At 39.3% G+C, this 25313-nt stretch overlaps 1 long non-coding RNA gene across 1 annotated transcript in view; it reads right to left on the reverse strand.

The window, feature by feature from the left end:
* Positions 1-15927: 15927 nt before the first annotated feature.
* Positions 15928-25313, reverse strand: part of LOC104991266 — a 165742-nt gene continuing 156356 nt past the window's right edge. The window contains exon 4 of the long non-coding RNA XR_825591.1: positions 15928-16040. This is a non-coding gene — a long non-coding RNA (uncharacterized LOC104991266). The remainder of the gene's footprint in view (positions 16041-25313) is intronic.

Raw genomic sequence — 25313 nt, forward strand, 5'->3', positions numbered from 1 at the left:
AACCCTGTTTAGAGATCTGATGCTCTCCTCTAGACAGCCTGAGCTCCTCAGAGGCTGCTCACCTTCATTTCCTCTTCCAGAAATGATCATCTTTTTAAAGAGTCCATTTCCCTCAGAAAGATCTGAATCTCCTCTATTTCTTCTTAGTATTCTGACTTAATCCTTTAGTCAGTTAATCATTTCAGTTACTCAGTTGTGTCTCATTCTTTGTGACCCCATGGACTGCAGTGCGCCAGGCCTCCCTGTCCATCATCAACTCCCGGAGCTTGCTCAAACTCAAGTCCATCGAGTAGTGATGCCATCCAACCATCTCATCCTCTGTCATCCCTTCCTACTGCCTTCAATCTTTCCCAGCATCAGGGTCTTTTCCAAGGAGTCAGTTCTTCACATCTGGTGGCCAAAGTATTGGAGCTTCAGCTTTAGCATCAGTCCTTCCAATGAATTTTCAGGACAGATTTCCTTTAGGATTGACTGGTTAGATCGCCTTGCAGTCCAAGGGACTGTCAAGAGTCTTCTCTAGCACCACAGTTCAAAAGCATCAGTTCTTCGGTGCTCAGCTTTCTTTATGGTCCAACTCTCACATCCATACATGACTACTGGAAAAACCATAGCCTTGACTAGACGGACCTTTGTCAGTACAGTAATGTCTCTGCTTTTGAATATTCTATCTAGCTTGGTTTAGCTTTTCTTCCAAGAAGCAAGCATCTTTTAATTTCATGGCTGCAGTCAGCATCTGCAGTGATTTTGGAGCCCAAGAAAATGAAGTCTGTCACTATTTCCATTGTTTCCCCATCTATTTGCATAAAGTGATGGGACCAGATGACATGATCTTCATTTTTTGAATGTTGAGTTTTAAGCCAGCTTTTCCACTCTCCTCTTTCACATTCATCAAGAGGCTCTTTAGTTCGTCTTTGCTTTCGGACATAAGGGTGGTGTCAGCTGCATAACTGAGGTTATTGATATTTCTTCCTACAATCTTGATTCTAGCTTGTGCTTCATCCAGTCCAGCATATAACATGATGTACTCTACATATAAGTAAATAAGCAAGGTGACAATATACAGCCTTGACATACTCCTTTCCCAATTTGGAGCCAGTCCTTTGTTTCATGTCCTGTTCTAACTGTTGCTTCTTGACCTGCATACAGATTTTCCAGGAGGCAGGTCAGGTGGTTTAGTATTCCCATCTCTTTAAGAATTTTCCACAGGTTGTTGTGATCCACACTCTTTAGCTTAGTCAGTGAAGCAGAAGTAGATGTTTTTCTGGAATTCTCTTGCTTTTTCTATGGTCCAATGGATGTTGGCAATTTGATTTCTGGTTCTTCTTCCTTTTCTAAATCCAGCTGGAATATCTGGAAGCTCTCGGTTCACGGCTGACGACTAGCTTGGAGAATTTTCAATGTTACATTGCTAGGCTAGCATGTGAGATGCATGGAGTAGTGGAGTAGTTTGAACATTCTTTGGCATTCATTGGCTTTCTTTGCGGTTGGAATGAAAACTGACCTTTTCCAGTCCTATGCACACTATTGCCATACTTGTCAGCATATTGAGTGCAGCACTTTCACAGCATCACCTTTTAGCATTTGAAATAGCTCAACTGGGATTCCATAACCTCCACTAGCTTTATTCATAGTGATCCTTCTTAAGTCCCACTTGACTTTGCACTCCAGGATGTTTGGCTCTAGGTGAGTGATCACACCATCGTGGTTATCTGGGTCATGAATATCTTTTTCGTATAGATTTTCTGTGTATTCTTACCACCTCTTCTTAATATCTTTTTCTTCTGTTAGGTCCATACCATTTCTGTCTTTTATTGTGTCCATCTTTGCATGAAATGTTCCCTTGGTATCTCTGATTTTCTTGAAGAGATCTCTAGTCTTTCCCATTCTACTGTTTTCCTCTATTTCTTTGCATTGATCACTGAGGAAGGCTTTCTTATCTCTCCTTGCTATTCTTTGGAACTCTGCATTCAGATGCTTATATCTTTCCTTATCTCCTTTTCCTTCCACTTCTCTTCTTTTCTCAGCTTACAAAGTAAGGCCTCCTCAGACAACCATTTTGCCTTTTTGCATTTCTTCCTCTTTGGGACTTTTTTTTATCACCACCTTCTATACAATGTTAAGAAACCTCCATCCATAGTTCTTCAGGCACTTTCTATCAGATCTAATCCCTTGAATCTATTTGTCACTTCCACTGTATAATCATCAGGGATTTGATTTAGGTCATACCTGAATGGTCTAGTGGTTTTCCCTACTTTCTTCATCTTTTTAAGCCTGAATTTTGCAATAAGGAGTTCATGATTTGAGCCACCGTCAGCTCCCAGTCTTGTTTTTGCTGGTTTATAGAGCTTCTCCATCTTTGGCTGCAAAGAATATAATCAATCTGATTTTGGTATTGGCCATCTGGTGATGTCCATGTGCAGCGTTGTCTCTTGCGTTATTGGAAGAGGGTGTTTGCCATGACCAGTGTACTCTCTTGGCAAAACTCTGTTGGCCTTTGCCCTGCTTCATTCTGTACTCCCAGGCCAAACTTGCCTGTTATTCCAGGTATCTCTTGACTTCCTACTTTTGCAATCCAGTCCCCTATGATGAAAAGGACATCTTTTTTTGGTGTTCCTTAAGGAAACACAATTACTTCCTGACCCAGATATATTCAGCCACAAGCCATTTGCTTTCTCCTCACTCTGTTTTTGCCCCATTTTTAAATTTTTAAGTACATATTGAGTGTTATGCCTGTGCTAAGTGCTGTTTGATCATTGCACAATCTTATTTTATGCTTGCAGAAACCCTGCTAACTAGGTTTCCTTATCCTCATTTAACATACGAGAAATCTGAAGTTCTAAATAAACAATACTTTTTGCCAAAAATCACAGGGCTCAGATACAGAACATTGGCCCAAGATCTCAGATTCCAAATGTTATGCTGTTACTCTCTACATTCTATTACTTCCATTTGCTAGATCTGTAGATAGTGGGCATTGACTTTTTATTCATAATATTCACCACTGACATTATGTTACCCTTCCACTTCTGGCCAGAAGACCTTCATACCACAAATACTTAATCTATTTATGCTTCATCTATAAATATGGGTATTATTTTAGCACCTATCTTAGAAGAAAGTTATGGGAATTAAGAGAGTTAATCTATGTAAAAGAATCAGAACCATGCTTGGCCAATTGCAAGCATCTCAGATAAGGGTTGATAATCGTTATTAGTGGGCTTGTCTTGTGGCTCAGCTGGTAAAGAATCCGTCTGCAATGTGGGAGACCTGGGTTCAATCCCTGGGTTGGGAAGACCCCCTGGAGAAGGGAAAGGCCACCCACTGCAGTACAGGAATGGCAGTGGTAGGATGACAACCGTAGTAACAGTTGTGGGGGCTCATTTATTTGTTTAGGGATTTATTATCTGTCTCCTTCACTGCAGCATAAGCTCCTTAAAGACAGAAATTTTGTTTAGTTTTCTGTGTAGTCTCCTTGTCAAGAACAGCGCTGAGGGACTTTCCTAGCAGTCCAGTGGTTAAGAATCCTGCTTCCAATGCAGGGGGCACAGGCTCAATCTCTGGCTGGGGAACTAAAATCCCATATGCCGTGTGGCATGGCCAAAAAATTAAAGCTAGTGTAGAACACACAGTAAAGCCTTAATAATCATTTATTAAATGCATAAATACATAAATGACTTCAAGCCTTCAAATTCCTTTTTCTGTGACTTTCGGGATATGAGAGCTAAAATTCACAGGTGGGCGAACACAGTCTCCATTGTCAAAGCTGCACATACCTGGTCTGGTGTCCCTATTTGTCCACAACCCCCACATGCCCAGAGAGAAAGTGGGTACCACTTATAATCTTTTCCCTGAATCATGGTGATGGCCTTCTCTCCTGATATCTTCTTCCCAGAGACCCCGAGGACATCTGAGTCATTCTTCACTCCCTTCACTCTGTCCTCTCCTCTCCATCCCACAAAAATGAAACCTCTCCTTAACTGTATTGCCCTAAAGCCTCCTTCTTGGTAGGTGGTATCTAATTACTCTTGCCAACTAATATGCTGTTCAAATTTTTCTAGCATCCTTTTCATTCTAAGCTCTAAAAACCCTGATCTCATGGGACTGTATGGTTGTTTCAGTTTGCTATATGTGTGATGATATTAGTTTATCAAAAATATGCTAATAATTGCCCCCTATCTGGTAATGAAGAAGGTAAAGAAGAAGGGAAAACCTTCATCCAAAGGAGGAGCTTTAGTGGTAGAACAAGGCTAACTTCTTGGGGGAAAAGTGTGCTGATGGAGCCTTGAAAAATCCCTGGTCAGCATATTGGGTTGGCCAAAAAGTTCATATTAAGATCTTACAGAAAGACCCATAGTAACTTTTAAAATCCATATGTACTTCTTGGCCAACTCAGTAGCTTGTTTTTGCTTCTTGGAAGTAGGACTGTGTCTCTCTCATCCAAGCAGTTTCTTCTCTTGACTGTTAGAAACACAAGCTTCATTCCCAACGGGGTAAATTTGGAGTTTCACTTCCTTCTCTCCTTTGCAAAATAGCAGAGTTTCCTGAGAGAAACCATGAGTGAAGACAGAGAAGAAGAAAGAAGACAGAGCAGGAGAGGACCAGGAATCAGTGCAGGGTGCAGCAGCAGGAGAGAAAGGGCAGGCCAGGCTGAAGGGAAACGCGAGAACAGAAAGAGAGCAGCAAAGTAACGAGGGGAAAAGGAGAAAATGCAAGGCAAGAGCAGAGAGCAAGAGAATGAGCATAGCAAGACAAGGATGAAATGAAGAGGATCCCACCAGATGACTGAGACCACACAGCAGAGAAAGGAGGGTGAAGAGAAAGACAAGATGCAAATGCATTAAGACGTGGAGGAGCCAGCTGTCAGTGCCCTAGGTGAGAAAGGCTTGATAGTAAATAAAATGTGCATTGTTCATTTATAATTCTGATGGCTTATACAATTTATGATACATCTAGGTGTTGCATTTAATCTTATTAAGTTGCAGTGCTTTTTAGTTTAGGTGGAATCTGGCTGAAGGGAAGAATGTAACAGGAGAAAAGAGAAGCCTTGCCAGCACACTGTGTGAGATAAAGAAGACAATATCTTTGGTTCTCTACTTTCTTGACACCACTTTCTTTACAGCAAGTCTCCTGTTATCCTCCTCTGATGTGTGAGTTGCACATCTTCTTTCAATCTGATCACCAGTCCCTCATGCTTTATTCTGAAACAACAGCATCCAAAATCTGTGCTTCTAACCTAAGTATCTATTGACAGATGAATGGATAAAGAAGGTGTGGTACATATATACACAATGGACTATTGGTCATTAAAAGGAATAAAATACTGCCATTTGCAGTAACATGGATCCAGAGATTATCATACAAAGTCAAGTAAGTCAGAGGAACATAGGTATCGTATTATATCGTTTAAGTGTGGAATCTGAAAAAATGATACAAGCGAACTTATAAACAGAAATCAATTCATAGACATAGAAAAAAACTTATGGTTATCAAAGAGGAAAGATAGGGAAGGATAAATTAGGAGTTCTGGATTAGCATATACACACTGCTGCTGCTGCTGCTAAGTCGCTTCAGTCGTGTCCGACTCTGTGCGACCCCAGAGACGGCAGCCCACCAGGCTCCCCCGTCCCTGGGATTCTCCAGGCAAGAACACTGGAGTGGGTTCCCATTTCCTTCTCCAATGCATGAAAGTGAAAAGTGAAAGTGAAGTCGCTCAGTCGTGTCCGACTCCTAGCGACCCCATGGACTGCAGCCCACCAGGCTCCTCCATCCATGGGATTTTCCAGGCAAGAGTACTGGAGTGGGTTGCCATTGCCTTCTCCAAGCATATACACATTACTGTATATAAAATATTATAGGTAATCAATAAGGACCCCACTGTATAGCACAGATATACTCAATAGCTCTCAATATATTGTAATGGAAAAGAATCTATAAAAGAATATATATATATATATTATAATAAGCTATAATGGAAAAGAATCTATAAAATTATATATATATATATACACACACACACACATATATATATCACTGAATCAAGGTTTTCCAGGTGGCACAGTGGTAAGGAATCTGCCTGCCAAAGAGACATGGATTCAATTTCTGGGTTGGGAAGATGCCCTGGAGCTGAAAATGACAACCCACTCAAGTATTCTTCCTTGGAAAATTCCACGGACGGAGGAGCCTGGCAGGCTACAGCCCATGGGATTGTAGAGTCAGATAAGACTAAATGACTGAGCACAGCACATATAACTGAATCCCTTGCAGTATACCTGAAACTAACACAACAGTGTAAATTAACTATATTTCAATTAAAAAAAAATCTGTGCTTCTTAGTGTAATAACTGATTTCTAGTAGCTCAGGGTCCTCAAGGACTTTTGACCTAATGTTGCCAATTGGGTTGGGGCAGTCTCTCCAGAAGGGCCAGATTCAATCTAATGCAGCTTTCAGTTGTCCTCCCATATCCCCAAATATTGCTTTAAAGCTACTGACATCAGCTGGACTATTACACGTGCTTGTTCCTTTCTAGTGTAGATGAGGACTCGGGCAGACAATACATTTTTAACTTCAACATAAGTGCTGGGCTGAATGAATCACAAGCTAGAATCAAGATTGCCGGGAGAAATATCAACAACCTCAGATATACAAATGATACCACACTAATGGCAGAAAGCAAAGAGGAACTAAAAAGCCTCTTGATGAAAGTGAAAGAGAGAGTGAAAAAGCTGGCTTAGAACTCAACATTCAAAAAACTAAGATCATGGCATCTGGTTCCATCATTTCATGGCAAATAGATGGTAAAAAAGTAGAAAGAGTGGCAGGTTTTATTTTCTTGGGCTCCAAAATCACTACAGATGGTGACTGCAGCCAGAAATCAAAAGATGCTTGCTCCTTGGAAGAAAAGCTATGACAAACCTAGACAGTGTATTCAAAACCAGAGACATCACTTTGTTGACAAAGGTCTATATAGTGAAAGCTATGCTTTTTCTAGTAGTCATGTATGAATGTAAGAGTTGGACCATAAAGGCTGAGTGCAGAAGAACTGATGCTTTTGAAATGTGGTGCTGGAGAAGACTCTTGAGAATTCCTTGGATAGCAAGGAGATGAAACCAGTCAATCCTAAAGGAAATAAACCCTAAATATTCATTAGAAGGACTGATGCTGAAGCTGAAGCTCCAATAATTTAGCCACCTGATGTGAAAAGCCAACTCATTAGAAAAGACCCTGATGCTGGGAAAGACTGAGGGCAGAAGGAGAAGGGGGTGACCAAGGATGAGATGGTTGGATGACATCACCGATTCAGTGAACATGAGTTTGAGCAAACTCCGGGAGATACTGAAGGACAGAGAAGGACTGCAGTCCACGGGGTGGCAAAGAGTTGGACATGACTTAGTGACTGAACAACAACAATAAGTGATCAGATAATTGTGAATTACGATTGGTGATTAGGATTTGGTGGTTCTCTTCTGACAGCCAAACTTGCTTGTAGCTTTCAGAATCCACGCTCAATGACGGCATTAAACACTAAGAGCCTCTCATCACAAAAGGACACCATGTGCATTTTCCATGATTAGATCAGCCCATGTCAATGTCATGTTTAATATTTAAATACGCTCTATTGTCATTTGTATCTGTTTACTCAGTGGTCATCTGCAGAAGCAATATGAATTTAAAAATGGAGCTTGTAGGGCAAAACAATATATTGAAAATCACTGACTTGGACAGACTAGTGAGTCTGCTCAAACACCTGTCTCACCCCCTCCCACCATCTGTGTGATCCCTTCACCCTCCAGCCTGACGACTCACCCCTGCAATTATCCTGTCAGGAGGAGAGTGAGTGCAGCTCAGGTGGATTTATTAAGTGTTTAATATGGCCAGCTGAGTTTCGTGTTGATTTCCTTTAAGTAACTGTTTGTCTTCTTCCTGAAAATCTATGTCTATATGTCTATGCTTCATTTGGTTGATGAGTCCATTGGAGGCAAGAGCCAGGTTCTGTGTTTTGTAAAGAGACTAGATCAAACAAGCAGAGGACAGACTGTCCAGAGCTGTAAGTGGAAACAGAATGATGCGTCATTCACAGGTCACAGTGAAGTTAAAAGGAAAGGTTAATATTTTAATGCATTCTTAATTCTTTCCCTCAAATTCTCCATATAACAATCACCTATAAATAGTTAGAAAGGAGAGAGGAGGAGCTGATATGTAATCCCGATCTACCATACATCAGGTGTGATGCTACAGTGTACATTCATTTCCTAAGAAAATTTTCACAGTGAATATTTTAAGATAAGGGACCACAGGGGCTGAGAGTTGAAATACCTTGGGATATAAGCCCAAGTCTGTTTGCTTCAAAAACATGTATTCTTTCCTCCAAGTGGTCTTATCACTTACCTGATGATAACACATTATCTGAATGATTCAACCCTCTAAGGGTCTCACCTCACCATGCATGATATATGATGCTATATTTCCTGTAGAAGGCAAAAAATAGTGATAAAAAATGGAAACTGTCTACCCAACTACCTAGCCATGTCATTAGAACTCAAAGGAATTGCATGGGCAGAATTGCTCTATTTCCATCCATTCATGTTTTCTTCACCAAAAACATTTTGATTGCCAGCTGTGTGCCAGGCCCTGGGATAGACATTTGAGATAGAGTGATAAACAAGATGGAAATGTTCAACAGAGGACAGCATAGCATACATCGACCTCTGGATTCTGAAGTGCTATATGGCTCCTAGAGGCCTGCCTCAGAGGATGAGAAGTCAAGTACAAATAGCTGCTGCTTCTTTGAAATAATTTATGAGATTTAAAGAAGGCAGCAGGATCAGTAATGTTTCTATTTAGCCAGGCTTACAATATTTATTTTATTAGATAGACTTTAACCATGATATTTCATAAATATGAGATAAGTCGTTAAAGGAAAAGTTTCTGGTTGATTATCTGAATTCACCCATGAGTGTACCCCACTGAGTACCTTTGTATTTTGCAGAGGTATTGAGGAAAGGCGTCATAGGCCTTCCGTTTCAATGTACAGCATCTCAGTACTGAGCCAAGAAGTTCCTATTTAAATAGTAAGGTACTTAGAATCAATCATTCAGCAGCATGAACAAGTCAGAAGTCATTCCCAGAGGAAAATATACCCCCCTTTCCCTGGTTTCTGAGCCACGAGTAGGGAGTGGCATTCATTTACTCCTCATCTTAGTGAGGTCAATCAAAAAATCCATAAGAGATACATTGAGTATGTCACATCAATCTTTGTGCTGTTTGGATAAAATGAGCTTTGTGTTGTTCTCAAATTAGACACTCATCATGCATAATTTGCCCCTTACATAGAACAGCTGCTGGCTTTTACAACGCTTTCAATCCAGTGCTGAGTGCCCCCATTGTTGGTACTACTGTGAGCATTTAGTCAGTTCTGTGATATATGCATCACTTGATTTGATGATAAAACATAAAAAAAAGCATTACCTAGAGAAAAGCATGGTACATTGATCTTCATCTAAAAAAAACAACAACTCTGAAGTCATTATACTAAAAGGCTATTATACTGGAAAGCTATTTTATTTTTTAATTAATTTAAAAAATTTTAACATTAAATATTATTCTGTGACTATTTACAAAAAAGAAGAGACAGTGTATTTCTCATCAGTATGTTCAGAGAGGCAACTGAATCATGAGCGTGGGTCTCATGGATAAACAGGGACCCAGGAAATCATGCATTTAACTCTAAAGCTTGACTTAATACACTGCCTACTTTCACCAACTATAAAATTGGGAGGGAAAATCGTTAACAAGCACTAACTGAAGCACGTTAAGATGAAAATTGTTGCCACATATATACAAAGTGAAGTTGTCAGAGTACAGTTCTAACTTTAAACACCATCGTGATTTGGAACCACTAATTGGAGGTCTTCAGTAGATTCTGTTTACGATGTTTCAAGTATTTGAGAAGTGGGAAAGCTTGGGGGGCATCTCATCTAATCATTACAGGCAGTAGTCTACACCACCTTGTATTTTGTGAGTTTATGTATTTCTCATCTCTATTTGGAATCATTGTTTTCCAAATAACCGAGGAAAGGAGACACCTGCAAAGCCACAGTGAGTTAGATAAGGATAAGATATAAATAGCTCATCCGTTTATAAACTTCATTCTTAATCCCACCCAGCTACAAAGAGAAGTAGAAACTTAATAAATCGTATATTAGATGATAAAGGGCAATAAAAACCGTGTCATAAGCACAATTATACTTTTTTCAAATTATACAGGTAAAATTTGGCTAAGAGGATAGATTCAAACTTTCACTGTGAATGTTCACTGTTCTTGTTGAGTAGGCTGTTCTACATGCTGTGTTCTACCACGCTTTTTCAGACTGTTCCACACACACTGGAGCTGTGTGTTCAGAACATACTGGAGCTGTGTGTTCAGAAGTGAGGTACTTTGAAGAACTGTTTTGGGAGTTAGAGATTATTTACCTCTTCCATATGCATATTTGTACTTATGTGTGGATATGTGTACACACACACACATGCACACACAAACACATGAAACAGAGTTCATTAAACAGTCCTTTTATCAATAGCATTTGATTGAATTCAGCTTGTTCTGAGCATAACTGTTTTATTCAATTCAGCTAGTTTTGTCAAGTTAATTTGATTATGAAGACTCAATTTATATTCAAGACCTTTAATTTATTTATTCTGTTTCATGAGGCAGAACCTTGTAAAATTAAATAAAAAAATGATCGTAAAGGATTCTCTACATTAATTCTCTATATCTAGGAAAAAACATACCATCCATCATAAAAATGAATAAATAATTTTTTTTAATAGCTAGCAAAAGTTATTCTAAGAACCACAGTTCTTAGTTTTCTTAGTAGCATCAACTTTATAGATAACTGCCTTGTGACTTATTCAATTTGTAGAAATGTAGGAGCATTCACATTAAAATACACACAGAAAAATTTCCCATCAAGAATCCTTACCCCAAAGTCAATCAGTAATATAGGAAATTTTAGCTTATAAATAATCTCTAAATGCAATTTAATGATTGGTATAATATAGCCTCCACTGAAATACATGGACTTAAAATAAAAGCCTTTAAGTAAATGTTTAAAAAGGAGAAAAGAAAATTATATTAATAAATGTATTTAAAAGATCTCAAACACGATTTTTCCATACTTTCAAATGACATATTGAGATGGAAGGAAGGAAAGGAGAGAGAGAAAGAAAGAAAGATTATGCTTCTACCATGAAAATAATGGACCACGGTTACATTGACTACTTAGAGTGAAGGCTGACACTCCATATTAACGTAATAATATTTAATGTTCTTTCTGTCATTTTTAAGAGATGTTTTGGCATTTAACATTGATATCTTTTGAGAATTTCCCTGAAGGATATTGAAATTATCATAGGGTAGCTGCAAAACTTTTACTATTCAGGCCAATCTATTTTTTTAAGCCATATTGTTCTTTAGAAATTGTTTTTGTTCTCTAAGCTAAAAGGGAAAAAAAAAGAAAGTCAATGCTGAGATGAGTTCATTGGAGTATGTGAAACTGGGAAAATATAATATTTGTATAATTTTATGTTGATAGCATTGTACATGGGTCCTGCCACAGAGACTGTTTAAAAAAAAGTTGGATGACTGAAAAAGAATGGAAAGCCTCTATTTAAAGTCATTGAAGAATTTGAAGAATTCATTAAAGATTTCCCACTGAAGAAATTCAGAGAAAAAAAGGAAATCTGTCCAATATTATGTAAATGAGGCATATATAATGGGTGCCTATGTGATAGTATGTTCCCACTCTTTCTTTCATTTTGCTGTGACATACATCAAGGTTTTGTCACAGGGAGCCACAAAGGAAAAACCACTTAAATGCACAAGCACTCATTTTCAGAGAGGAAGGACTTTCAGCATTTGCATCAGTCAATCCATCTTAGAAGAGGTTTCAATTAGTAAGATGGGTGATCAGCAAGGCATAAGTTGAGAGAGGAAGCAGGGAGCCTGTTAGGGACATTTTCATGAGTTCTAAGATTCATAAGGAGAGTTATTTTTAAAAAAGCAGGTGAGCCACTGTCTGATTTTCAACTAAGAACTGAAAACTGGTTCATCCACATATTCAAAAATTATTACTGAACACCTTCTGCATGCCCGATATCATTGTATCTATGTGCCAGACACCCCTATACATGCTAGAGGGGAAAAATCAATAACTGATGTGTTTTCTCAAATGGACACACCTTAGGAAGACAAATAAAAACAAGAACCACAAACAATAGCAAGTGTTATGAACTGTATGTTTGTGTCCTCCCCCAAATTCATGGTAAAACCCTAATCCCCAGTGTAATGGTATTTGGAAGCAGGGCCTTTGGGAGGTGATTAGCATTGGCTGAGGTCATGAGCAAAGAACCCTCCTAATGGAATGAGTATCCTTATAAGAAGAGACCAGAAAGCTTGTGCTCTGTCCCCCATGTGAGGCCACTGCAGGACAGCAGCCAGGAAGCCCTCGCCAAGAACCTGACCATGTTGGCACCCTGCACTGGAGAATTTCCAGACCTCAGAACTGAGAAATAAAGGTCTGCTGTTTAAGCCACCCACACTATTGACATTTTGTTACAGCAGCCCAAGCAGACTAAGAGGGCAAGAGAGGTACTTTCAGGAGAGAAAGGTAAGAGGTGGATTTCAGCAGTAAGATAACACTACCTTGAGATGGTCATTAAGGCCTTTATATTTGGACAGTTTATTTTATCTATAATCTTTAAAAAAGCAGTAATTGATTAATATCAAAGCAGATCAATAAGCTAGATGGGACTAAAGCAGTATAGTTCATGTGTCTCAATGATGAAATAGTGAAGAGAATCAGGCCTGCATGCTACTTCTGCTTAGGCACTGTGCAGCTTAACACGTGGCTTCAGTTTCCTAACCCGTCTGGGCCTTGGGAACCTCATCTGTACAGCCACAGAGCAAAATCCTTTAGATTCTCCCTATAATTATTCTGAATCCTGCAGACACCTCAAATATGTGCTATGGTCTGGGATGAAGTGGTTTGGCTTAGCCCTAACAATGGCTCACCGAAAATCTATTTCCATTCCTAGAGAAAATAACTCACTACATGTTCCATCATGCCTAAATTATTAAATATGAAACAGAGAACCCTCAACTTTTCTTGCAGGTATGAGTTAAGGAGACCACAAAACCCATTTTGCCAGGCTGTGCTTTATAATAGCTTCTAAGTTACTTGCCTTGTTTTTATAAATTATTTTTTTAAAAGCTTGTTTTATAGATTATGCTCTCACCTCTAAATAGGAGCAGATCCATTTTAAAAAACACCGTGTTCTGCTATACATTTATTTTTTCAAACTTGATGTTGAATCTCAAACCCAAATCAAAAGAGAAAAATTCCTCTTTGCTCCAAGTTTAATACAGGGCAGATTTTCCATGAGCCAAGTCTTCAAATATTTGCTTGACTCAGGGAGACCTTTCTCAGTTATCTGTCAGTATTGCTCAGATTCCAACAAATGTCTGAGATCAGACTCATTCTGAGCCAAGCCAAGCCAAGCTTCTTAAGTCGTCCAGTGTATTCTTCGTGGAAATACGACTGCAGTTTAGGGAGGATTCAAAGAGATGCTTAAGATGAATGGTACATATATAATCATATTTACCATAAAAATATAATTATATCAATATGATAAACATTTTGAAGTATATGATGGCAGACACTGGAGTCTGAACAAGATAACTGAGACGCATTTTCCCTGAATGTAAGCATTTTTATATGGCTTTTTTTTTTTTTAAATACACGCCTGTCTTTTAAAAACATCCCTTGGGTTTATCCTTCTAAAGCTTTCACCTGGTCTGCTTGTTTCCTCTGAGATGAGGTCCCTGGGGTTTGCAAACACTGGTCGTGTCTTCAAGGGCTGCAACGGATTCAGAGTTCAGTATCTCAGAAAGGAATAAATACAGAACCGGAAGACCTTGTCTGGAACTAAGACCTTCTTTAGGGATAATGAAAATCACCTAATGTATGTTATTAGTATTTGGGTTTCAAAGCAGAATGCTTTTTAAGCGCTTGCTTTCAAGTTTTCTCCCTCCTCGTAGCTGTAGCACTTTGTTAGGGCTTGGCTTCTTCCCTAAATAGAAATTATTTGTATGCCCAGAAATACACCGTGGAATCTCATGAATGCAGAGAGATATTTTCAGATCACTCAGTTAACTGATGCATCCTTTCTTACCACCCTTCACACCCTTGGAACTTTAGAAGCAGGCTCATTAGTGCCTAAAAACTAACAAACCTATCAGAGCTTCCTCTGTCTTCTTAAAGAATTAAAGAGGGTTTTAAAAAGATCATCATTTTTGTTATTTCTCACTTCCAGGGGTTTGAAATTGCAGCTGTCTGCTCCACACCCTTCTTATAAATTCTGTGTTCTAACACAGAAGGACTCTTGCCCTTGCCATGACTTTTGTCCTTGATCCCCACTTTTTTTCCTTGGCATGACTTAAGTTTCTTTCAAGAGTCATTCATTGTATTTCTGACTGGATTTCGTTGGTTGTTGGGCTCATTAAGTCCTGGCCTGAATTGGCTTTTCCCAGCCACCGCTTCCCCTCAGCCCTTATTCACGGCTCATCCGCCTGAGCCCCAGGCAACAACCAGGGGGCGGTGGGGGGGGGGCTCTTTCTCCGTTTCAGGCTGCCCCCCACCCCATTCTTCCTTCCCATGACTCCACCCTCAAGTTCAAGGCCAGCCTGAAACTTGTTGAGCAACTTTAAAAAGCTCCTGGGCCTCCTCTCTCTGTCTCCTCCATTAGGGGCGGCCAGAACGGAGCCAGTTCACATCTTTTGGAGTTGAGATGGGCAGCAAGAGCCTTGGGTTCTGACTGCTGGAAGATTCCTACTTCCTTGTGGTGGAGGTCCTGTGCTCTTCCGAGAATCTCTAGTGGGGCTGTCACTCTCCGCCAGGTTCAGAGGGTTTTGTTTTTTTTTTTATTGTCTCTGTCAGTTAGCAGCCCAAGGTTACCGCCAGCTCTCTGTCAGGGCTTTGATTTTTGTCAGCTATGGCCAGGTCCTTTTAGTTATCTGCTATCTTTTCAGCTTTGTTCAGCCTGAGCTCTACTTGTCTACTAATTAGCTCTTTGGAGATTTCCCTTTAAAAACCCACTATCACAGAGGACAGGAACTGTTCAAAAGTTTTGTGCTTCATAGAAATTCCATATTCATCCATATCGCATACAGCCATATTTTTAAAATTAAAACTGGCAGGTCAGGCCAATTTAAGGTATAGAAGTAACCTCGTCTCTAAAGAGAGACCTTCGGGTTCTTGATCAGGTATGGAGATGAGGGACAGGGAAAGGAAAGGGGTTTACATCAAAAAAACACTGAGGGGCACAAATTAAAAAGGAACGATCACTCTGGATAACATATTCACATTTTCTTTATCTTCTGGTGTGCAAATATTGTGCTAGCTGAATATAAAAGTAGCACAACTTTAGGTTACAAAAAAAAAAAAAGAAAAACCACACTGTAATAACATCAAGAGTGGTCTAACATCAAGGAGGACCCTGAGGATGTCTTTGTTGTCAACTTCAGAAGAAAAGAGAGGAACAGAAGAGGAAACTGGCAGAAGGAATAGATGCCAAAGAGAACTCAAAGGATTAGGTCCGGGTGAGGTGATCGGTATTCGAAAACAGTCTGCCTTCTGGCTCTGATCTAAGGAAATAGGCTGGCAGCCAAGCCAGAGGGCATAGCCGCACAAACACACCTTCAGCACACTGCTTGAGGGTTGCCTGAGTGCCTTAGAAATTGTGCTGGCAATTAGAAGGCTCTGCGAGAGCAATAGGCAAAATACTGGATTTCTTGATAAAACTCTGCTTTTTACATCATCCCTAACCTGGTTGTCCCCTCCACACAAACATACCTTTTATTTTTCCCTTGTTTGCCTTTTTTTGTAGGCTCCCTTCTTTTGCTAGGCTCCTGAGTCCATTTTCCTTCTGCTAACTTCGTGCTGTTGTAGGTTGCGCTTACATTGCATTTACACACTGTTAATGCCTGCAAGATGAAAGTAAAAACCTTTGAATATATTAATGCTATAACACAGATGTCTTACTTTTTACTCTCTCTCTTTTTTTTTTTTTTAGCAAGTTGATGTGGCTAATAATGATGCAGATTGTGCTGGATGGATGTGCAGATGAAACAGGGGAATACAGATTAAATAAAAATTTCTTCAAAGCTTACGTTTGCTTCATAATTTAACTTCTGGGCTTGTCTCAGTGGTAGTAGGTGTGGACCAGGCATCACAACATTGTTCTAAAACATCTTGGCATCACAGAACCACAAGCAGCCAAACAGCACGGCTGCGCTTCTGCGAAGCCAGAGGAAAATAATAATAAAGAAAATAGAGACTGTCAGCGGCTCCGTACACAGGGATCTGACCCAGATGCTAATAATGCGGGAGCTGAGAGAATCAGGGACAGAAGTTCTGGGCTCAAGAAGTTATCTGCTCATATTCTGAACTTGACTTTTTGTAGCTATATTCAATGCCTCTGTAGCCTGATGTTGAATGAGGTGTGTGCCAGAGGTGGTCACACACTCACTCTGGAAACATCCATGGAATGACTCAATGCATCATTGAGCTCTCTTAAACAATGAATAAAAGGAGGGCATTGATGACATAAGGCCTTGGAGAAAGTACAGTCAATTTCTCTTTCATGTATCTGTCCATTTAAGGAGGATTGGTCAGGATGCCACTCTGGGCTGGGGATCTTGCTAGGTCCCCAGGATATAAGGTCGGGTGAGACACAACCCCTTCCCTCAAGGAACTCATGGTCCAGTGGAAGCAGAAAAGCTGCACCATCATCTTTTGAAGGAATGAAGAAATGCCGTGGGTTCTCCCGGGAAGGAAGAGCAGTCTGCCAGGCCAAATGGGGCAGGATTGCATCTGAGTTCTGCATCTTTCATGTGTGAAGAGAAATGTACCAGCTGGACAGACGAGAAGGAGAAGCAGGGGTTGAGACCTGGAGTCACGGATGAGCAGGACGGCAGCATGGCTGGAGCTTAGGCTGTATTTGGGGGAGGCTGAGCGAGGGGAACAGCATGATGGGCCCTAAGGTTAGTCATTGAATCAGGCTCTACCAGGCCTCCTACACTGAGCTAAGGTTTTTAGAATTTACACCGCAGGCAACAGAAAGGCAACAGAAAGCTTTGCCAAAGGAAAAGGGTGACACAATCTGATGTCTTTTTTGTGATAATTAATGGCTGAAAGGAAGGACATGGCCCCTCTAGAAGAGACTGTCAGGGACATGTGTGATTCTCCAGACTGTGATGACCACGGTCAGCTGAAGAAAAGAGGTTGGATTCAAAATACACTGTGGAGAAACTTGGAAGAGCAGAGCTGAGCACCAGCTGAAAATGTCTATCCGTGACCACCTTGTCCCCTGTCCCTCCTGGATGATCTCACAGCTATCTTGCAGTTCCAAGGGAACTTGCTGGGAGTTCCAAGCTCCTTTCCAGGTAAATGGCACTCAGTGCATACAAATTTAATAAGATACATGGAGGAAGCTCGTTCGTCTTCCCTCTTCCACTGTGAGCTCTGTGAACACAGATGGCAGTTATGCCTTCCCTCCTCCGTTGCCTCAGACAGCATCCAAATACAGCACTGAAGAGAACACAATCTTCGTGTTGTTTTCCTGAATGAATGACTCAAAATGAGTGACAAAACTGAATGCAACACCTCCCTGCCCCAGGCTGTAAAAAAAAAAGAAAAAGAAAAGAAAGAAAGCATTGTTTGCTTAAAGTAGTTGCTGGATTGCAAAATGTATTTACTTTTTTAATTTTGAGAGAAGGGAAGTAGTAGTTAATTTATTGTAAACAGATAAAAAATGCTACCCTCCGGTGCTTTTTGGAAATGAGCCTCCATCTCTTCGCAGAAATAAAACTAAGTGTATGTTATTTAGGTGGTCACCTGGAATGCTGATTTCTTGGCTTCTCATGTGACACACACAGAGCAGGAATATGTGGTTACATGGAAGATGCGCTTCAAGAAATGACTATCCAGGCCTGGGCTTTTTGGACGAGTGATGATATGAGAGGAGATCCGTTGCCTTCTGCCGATGTTACTAAAGAAACACTAGGTGGGTGTGGCTGACAGGGACTGTTGGGTAGGTCGGGCACCGCACCAGGACACTTTGCCAAGGGGCAAGTGAAATCGAGAAGTTGTATCTGTCTTGAGGGGGACTCTTTCTTTATCATACCTAAGAGCTGGATGGGAGAATGGGATCCTGGACTCGAGTTAAGATGACTAGAATGAATGGAAAAGGGTATTGCTGGGACCAGTTTCACAGACAAACACCCAATCATATCTATGCCCTCCTCCCCAGTCTCTATCCTGTCCTTTCAAAGTATCTTTCCCCCTATTTTTTTTCCCTCAGTGGTTTCTGAGCTTCATTTCAGCCCTGATGTTTGGACCTTCTCTCTCTCACACTCAACTTGGCTGGTACAGCTTTAAAGGGACCTAAAAGGAAACCGAAGCACACAAGGTCTTTAAACACGATTGACACTGCCATCTGTCAGGCGCCAAGGGCATCTGGGAGAGATGTGCTCTATGCTCATCTGGCCAACTGGTCGACTGTGGGACCCTAATAATTACATTATTGAAGCCAGAGCACCAGCCACGGTATGAAACTTCAGACATTACTTATGGATGAAATGAGGTCAGAAGAGGTCAGAAAAAGACAAGAGATGAGCTGGCCATGACAGCTGTCCAAGCTGCCCTTGAGATGCAGCTCACAACACTGGAGTCAGAACTGCATTTTTTCTTGGAGAGGAGGTTCTGCCCACCAGAATCACTGCTGCTATGGTGTTTCAACCCTACGGCAAGTCTCCCAGGCAAAGCAACTCTCCTGGAGGAGGATGCAGGAAAAGCCAGCAAACACTGCTTCAGAAATGTGGAAAGCATTAACCTCATGTTTCTGCTTGTCTAGTGAGCTTTACTGCCAGGCTGGGGGCTCCATGAGAGGAGCTATTAGCATTGTGGTAAATCCTTAAGCAACTCTCCGAATGAAAAAATGGCATGAATGAACAGAGAACTTGATGGCTGCAAAACGCATATGCCTTGGTGCAGAGTTGAGGAGTGAGCTCTTTCAAAACAAATCTCAAAGAAGAAAAAACATTTTAAGTCTGTTTCTTTGGTTGTACAGTCAAATAAAAAGGTTGGCCCTGTGAGTGATACTTTACTGTTGTTTACCTAATTTTCTAGAGGAGAAACATAGTTAGATGTTGACTTGGAGTATTATAACAGGATTTACTCTATCTTAAACATGAAGCCACAAACAAACCCTTAAAACAAAATCATTCTGGCCTTTTATGAATGGCCCCTTATCTAGGGCCAGAAATTTAAAAAGGGAATAGATCTAGATACTTATATTTATCCTTCATAAAATTTCTAGTTTCTTGCACAAGAAAGTAACATATTGACTTGAGAATTGGTGACTTCATTAAGTTTCACAAAGTACCTTTTTCATTTCATCTGAATGCTGTCCCAATGATACCCACTACTTAGAAAGAAATACAAATATAATACACACATTCTTTGTGAAAAATACTAAGTAATAGTAACCTCAAGGAGCCAAAGAATAAAAACAACAGAGTTCCCATTTCCAAGTATACTAGATCAGTCCAATTTTGAGTTAACGCTGTAAAAAACATATTTAGAGCGTTACATTTGTAAACTAATGAGATGAAGAATTTTTCTTTCTGAAGAAGCAAAAACTGCATTTCTAAACTGCAAGCCTTTCCAGCACATTGCTCTATGCCAAATGCAGCTTCCTTCTGTTGCACTTTATGTTAATGCTATTCTTTCCACAGATCAAAGTTTCATTTTAAAGAAGAGAAAAGGTACAGGAATATGGAGATACTATGGCAGTGACGGCAGGGAGGAATAGCAATAGTTTGTGTGGTTTGGGAATTCTCTTCTATGTCACCATCCCTCCCCATCCTGTGAGTGTAGCAAAATAATTGGCCAACATAATTAAATATGAATCCACATAACTTTAGACTCTGAACGCAGGATCAGTCCTTTGATAGGTTAAAAGAGTGCTTCATCCAGCCCCGCATTCCGAAAGCAAAGTGGGAAACCTATACTGCCTTTGATTCGTGAAAAGATGCATCTGCTGTAAATAAGAAGCACCTACTTGACATTTCCTTAGAAAGACTTCTGAAACCTTAGAATTTATCACAAATGCAGTGGGGGCATTATAGTACATTACAGTCCTTCAGTCCCAGTTTTCCCACCAGCATTCACATGTTCTTTTTTTTTTTTAATATGTATAACTGTAAGTTTATTAGCACTAAAATTTTTTAAAAATATTATCTCTTATAAACATATTTTTAGAGAGTGAAATATGTATGACATTTTTCATTTTAACTTTTTAAACTTTTTATTTTAAATTAGAGTACAGCCAATTAACAATGTGATAGTTTCAGGTATATAGCAAAGGGATTCAGCCTTAAATATATGGGTAACCATTTCCCCCCAAACTTCCCTTCCATCCAGGCTGCCACATAGCATTGAGCAGAATTCCCTGTGCTATACAGTTTGGGATCGACATGTATCCATTGCTATATTTAAAATGCAGATGTTCTGAAAAGGAAAGTTTTCAGCTGATTTGGGAGACAGCAGTACCATTAGAACTAAAGTAAAAGAAACAAACAAAAACCCATCATGTAACAGTGATCAGCAGTTAGAAAATGATTCAATAATGTTTACTAAAGATTTGTGATGGGCAGAGCTCATTACCAGGCACCATGGAAAAGTATAAATCAAATAGCAAATATAGTTCCTTTTCTTCAAAAGGCCTAAAGTCAAATGGAAGAATCATATATAAACAAATGCGTGTGAACCCTAAAAAAAAATCAGAGCATGCAAAACCAAATTACAAGTGAATGCACACAAATTTGTGCAAAGGCACCTCACTGGCAGGCTGAATTCATAAGAGACAGCCTCAAAACTTAGGCTGTCAGGCACAGACACACAGCTGGATGACAATGCTGCCCAAAACAGAAACTTTGTCATTTTCTGTCAAAGCATTTATTTATTATGAGATAAGGGAGTAGCTCCATGGTTTGATAATATGATAAAAATTTAATAAAATGAATCCAATAATTGATTTACACACTCTTCTGTTGATTGTTCTCAATGGACTATGGTTTAGCTATTTTAATATTATATTTATTTTAATATATATTTATTGCTTTAGCTAAAAAGGAGGTAGACATTTAACTTGTCATATTTAAATAATGTGCCAGAAATATGATATTTTTTAGGTTATTTGGAGGGAAATGTGACATATCTCTACGCTAATGTTGAGATTTTTAAATTTATGAGGCAAGGAATAAGAAAGTATTTAAACAGATTTTCCCCATTATATTAAGACTGTTACATAGAGACTGTCATCTTAATTCTTTTATAATCTGAACATTTAGAATTTGGTTAGGATGGAGAAAGAAGAAGGCATCTGGTTCTAAGAAATAATTTCTCATAGAAAATTCTAATATTTAGAACCAAATTTCATAAACATTCAAAAGGAATAATCAGATGGTCTGAGTACAGAAAGACTGGCTGCTACTTTTGATAAAGATTTAATCTGTCAGACAATGATGACAGAACTGTATACACGTCAGGATTACAGGCAGGACTGTGAGTATCCTCAGAAGTTATTGATCACTACATCTGAGTTAAGAAATTAGGGAGACAAGTTAATTCCTAACAGGATTCTCTATGTCTGACTAACTGTACTTATAGCTGTATAAGTGACTGGTCAAACGAGTTACTCACAGTTGTGAGATCTGTGAGTTACCATTTAAGAAGGGATGTGCTTAGGTTTATAATAAAGGCATTATTTCAAATTCATCTCTGCCATAAATGACCAGTTTATTTGTAGTCTTCTTTAACATTTTGATATGTGGTCTATGGGAATTTTATACAAAGTAATATGCACCCAGAAGAATCAAAAACACAGAATGAAGTGATCAATAAAGCCCAGGTAAAACCGTCATGTATAATTCGTCTATTTATTTAAATCCTGTTCATCAGCAAGTCCAATTAATTGTGATATTTCTGTTAATAGTTTAACAGTAATAATAAAAATTGGTATTCAGAATTATAAATCTGGCATCCTTGAAATATCTTCTGAATCATTAGTTTGAGAGATAGCATACATGTCTTTTGTTAGTTTATACATATTAATTGATACCAAATTGTTATCTTAAAAAAAAGGGTGAGAAGTTTGCAATGGTATACCATAAACACACATATACACACACAAGATCTCTAAAATAAAAATATATTAGGACTCCCCTGGTGGTTCAGCATTTAAGATGCCTCATTTCCAATGCAGGAGATGCAGGTTCCAACCCTGGCTGGGGAACTAAAGATCCTACATGCCTTGTGGTGCAGCAACAAACAAACACTCAAAAACTGTTATTTAGTACAGAAGAAATAACAAATTGATTTTTTAAAAATCTATGAAACTGTGAGAACTGTAGAGAAATGTGACAAGTGCTGCTGGAATGTGGTGGAACAGAGAGGTCCCTGGACATGGAGACAGGAAAGCCAGTTCTAGGAGCAGGAACAGCAATTTGTATACTTCAGTTTCCCTGTCTGTGCAAAGTGGACGCCCTTGACCACTCAGTGCTGACCTTCCTATGTTCAAGTCACGAGGGACAGAGATAAATCTTTCTCTGGCTCATCCCACACATTCTGCATATAGAGAAGAGGCTAAACGTCTTAAAACCAAGCTGAACATAAATGATAAATTCATGGCGGCATTGCTTAGTGAGTGGCCTTTAAGTAAGACAAAAAGCTGAAATTCTGAGGCTGCAGTACTAAGAGTCAGTTCCTCAGATCATGCTATCTTCATCATTTCATCTGCACCAAAAGCAACATTTGCTGTAAACTCATGTATAAAAGATGCATTTTGTGTTAACTAACTTGGGACATGTTAATATGCTACTTTTACAAGTCAAAATTTATTTGCTCTCACATTTATAAATCCTGACTCATGACACATTTTTCACACTCAGCTAGAGATGATCTGTTCTAAAAATATGTAACTTTTTAATTTTTTTAGAAGCTACGTTAATTATCTTCCAAAAATATTGCAAGGTGATGGGGGCAAGGGAAGAAGGGAACCTTTTTCATCTTCATAAAACTGGTGAAACAGAACAGTTTGTAGTTTGCCTCCTGCTTGACAGGTGTTTGCATTGGGCAGAGTAAGAATTCCACACAGCTCAGTAAACACCAGGGAGCCGTGATGCAGAGTTTGAAATATTGGGGAAAGTTGAGTTCCAGCTGGGAACGTTGCACCTTTAATTTCTCATGGTTGAATACGAACAGGGTAAAAAACCATAATTAGAAATTATATGGGATACAAGAAAAGCAACTTCTGTGTCATAAAAGCAACGTGGGTTCTACCTGGTCCCTTTTGGGCTAAGTAAGCTGTTTGATCAGCTTCTCTCAGTCTCTGTGGATGTCCTTATATGAGTCTAATTGAAGGACTCCTGTTCTCTTTTTATTTTTGCTCTATGAAAAATGTATCGGAGATGTCTTATAATGAACTTTGATATGGTGAAATGATAATAATGTCCTAATTATATATAAAAATGTAATTACACTTGCTTCTATTATAGAAAAACTCCCTTTATAATGAAGTGTTATGTTGGAAAAAGATTTTCATTATATAGGCGGACTCCTTTACTTGTTAATTTGAGCTCTGATTCATCACTTTAATATTAAAAAAGTTCTTTGTAAGTTACTTTTGATGTGTCTCATTTATGGTTCATTTCACTTCCTGGGCACCACCAGGAGCCCACATCCAAAGTTCTTTGAAAGACACTTAAAAATACATCTTTCAAAAGAAATTCTTCTTTCTAGATGGTGGAACAGCGGTAATCAAGAAAAACATTACTGACCTTCTCATTTACCTGAGCTCTGAAAACTTTTATTTTGAAATTTGAGAACAAAAAGATAGGTGACTTTTCAGATGTTTAAAAACCCGTGCATGCCTGAGATTGTAACAGGTAGACCATCGAAAGATCGGTTTTAGCCAAAAAGCAATTACACAGGTAAAGTCATGGCACTCACACAATACGGCTCCTTTTCTACTCTTTTTGGATTTGCTCAGAACATCATTCCACCAAATCAAGTACAAAACTGGGAAGGGCGATAAATCCTTTTTCTTCACTCTTTATAACAAACCAGCCAAAGTCTTGGTAGGAAAATAATTAGATGCTTAAAATTAGTTTTGAAATATTCAGTTATTCAACTGAAACTGTCCACCATCACAGGAGATAAATATTTCATCATTAGCATCAGAAAAAAAAGAGATTAAGCTATAAATTGTCAGAATAAACAAGAAAATGTAACTGGCTAAAGAAGACATTCAACACTGTGGCAAGAGAAACCAAAAATTAATACAACTACCACAAAGTACTATGCTTATTTTAGGACATTCACTTTTAGATTTTAGTGAAATTAATTAATTAAAAACAATTGTGGGTCCATTGAAGGGAGACTATGATTTAAGTAGGTCTGACTTTTATAACATCAGAGTCCCTATCTTTGTTTATTGTTCTATAATTTCTAAGTAGAATGGGAATCTTGAAAATACTAGGGAATTCTCAGCTTCTTTAAAAACCTCTTCCTGAATTTGATGACTTGAAGAATTTCATTATAACTTTAGTTCCAAGGCTTTAAGGGAGTCATACTTGATTCTGCCTGCAATGCAGGAGACCGGGTTCAATTCCTGGGTCAGGAAGATCCCCTGGAGTAGGAAATGCATATTCACTCCAATATTCTTGCCTGGAGAATTGCATAGACAGAGGAACCTGGTATGCTACAGTCCACAGGGTTGCAAGGAATCAGACACAACTGAACGACTAACACCTGACTACCTCCCAAGCATCTCATATTCACAGCCATCCCTCAGTCTAAACCATGGTCATGGCTCACTCAGATTCCTGCAATGGCTTTCTGCTCCCTCTCCAATCTATTCTTCATTAATCAGTTAATGACCTTGTAAATAATAAACTAAACCCTTCCATCTCCAGGAATAAGTCCTTCCCATGGTTTCCCTGTGCACTCAGAGTGAATCCCAAGCTCCTTACACGGCTGTGATCTGATTCTTACACGTGCCTCCAACCTTACTGCCTGCCACTCCCCCATCAACTCTCAACAACTCTCAACACACTTTCAATCTCTTAAAAATACTGTGCTCTGCTCTCGCTGCCTAAACGATCCTTCCCAAACAATCTATGGCTTGTTCCTTT

This window comes from Bison bison, unplaced genomic scaffold, assembly GCF_000754665.1.
Source record: "Bison bison bison isolate TAMUID 2011002044 unplaced genomic scaffold, Bison_UMD1.0 scf7180017864184, whole genome shotgun sequence".
NCBI classification, from domain to species: domain Eukaryota; kingdom Metazoa; phylum Chordata; class Mammalia; order Artiodactyla; family Bovidae; genus Bison; species Bison bison.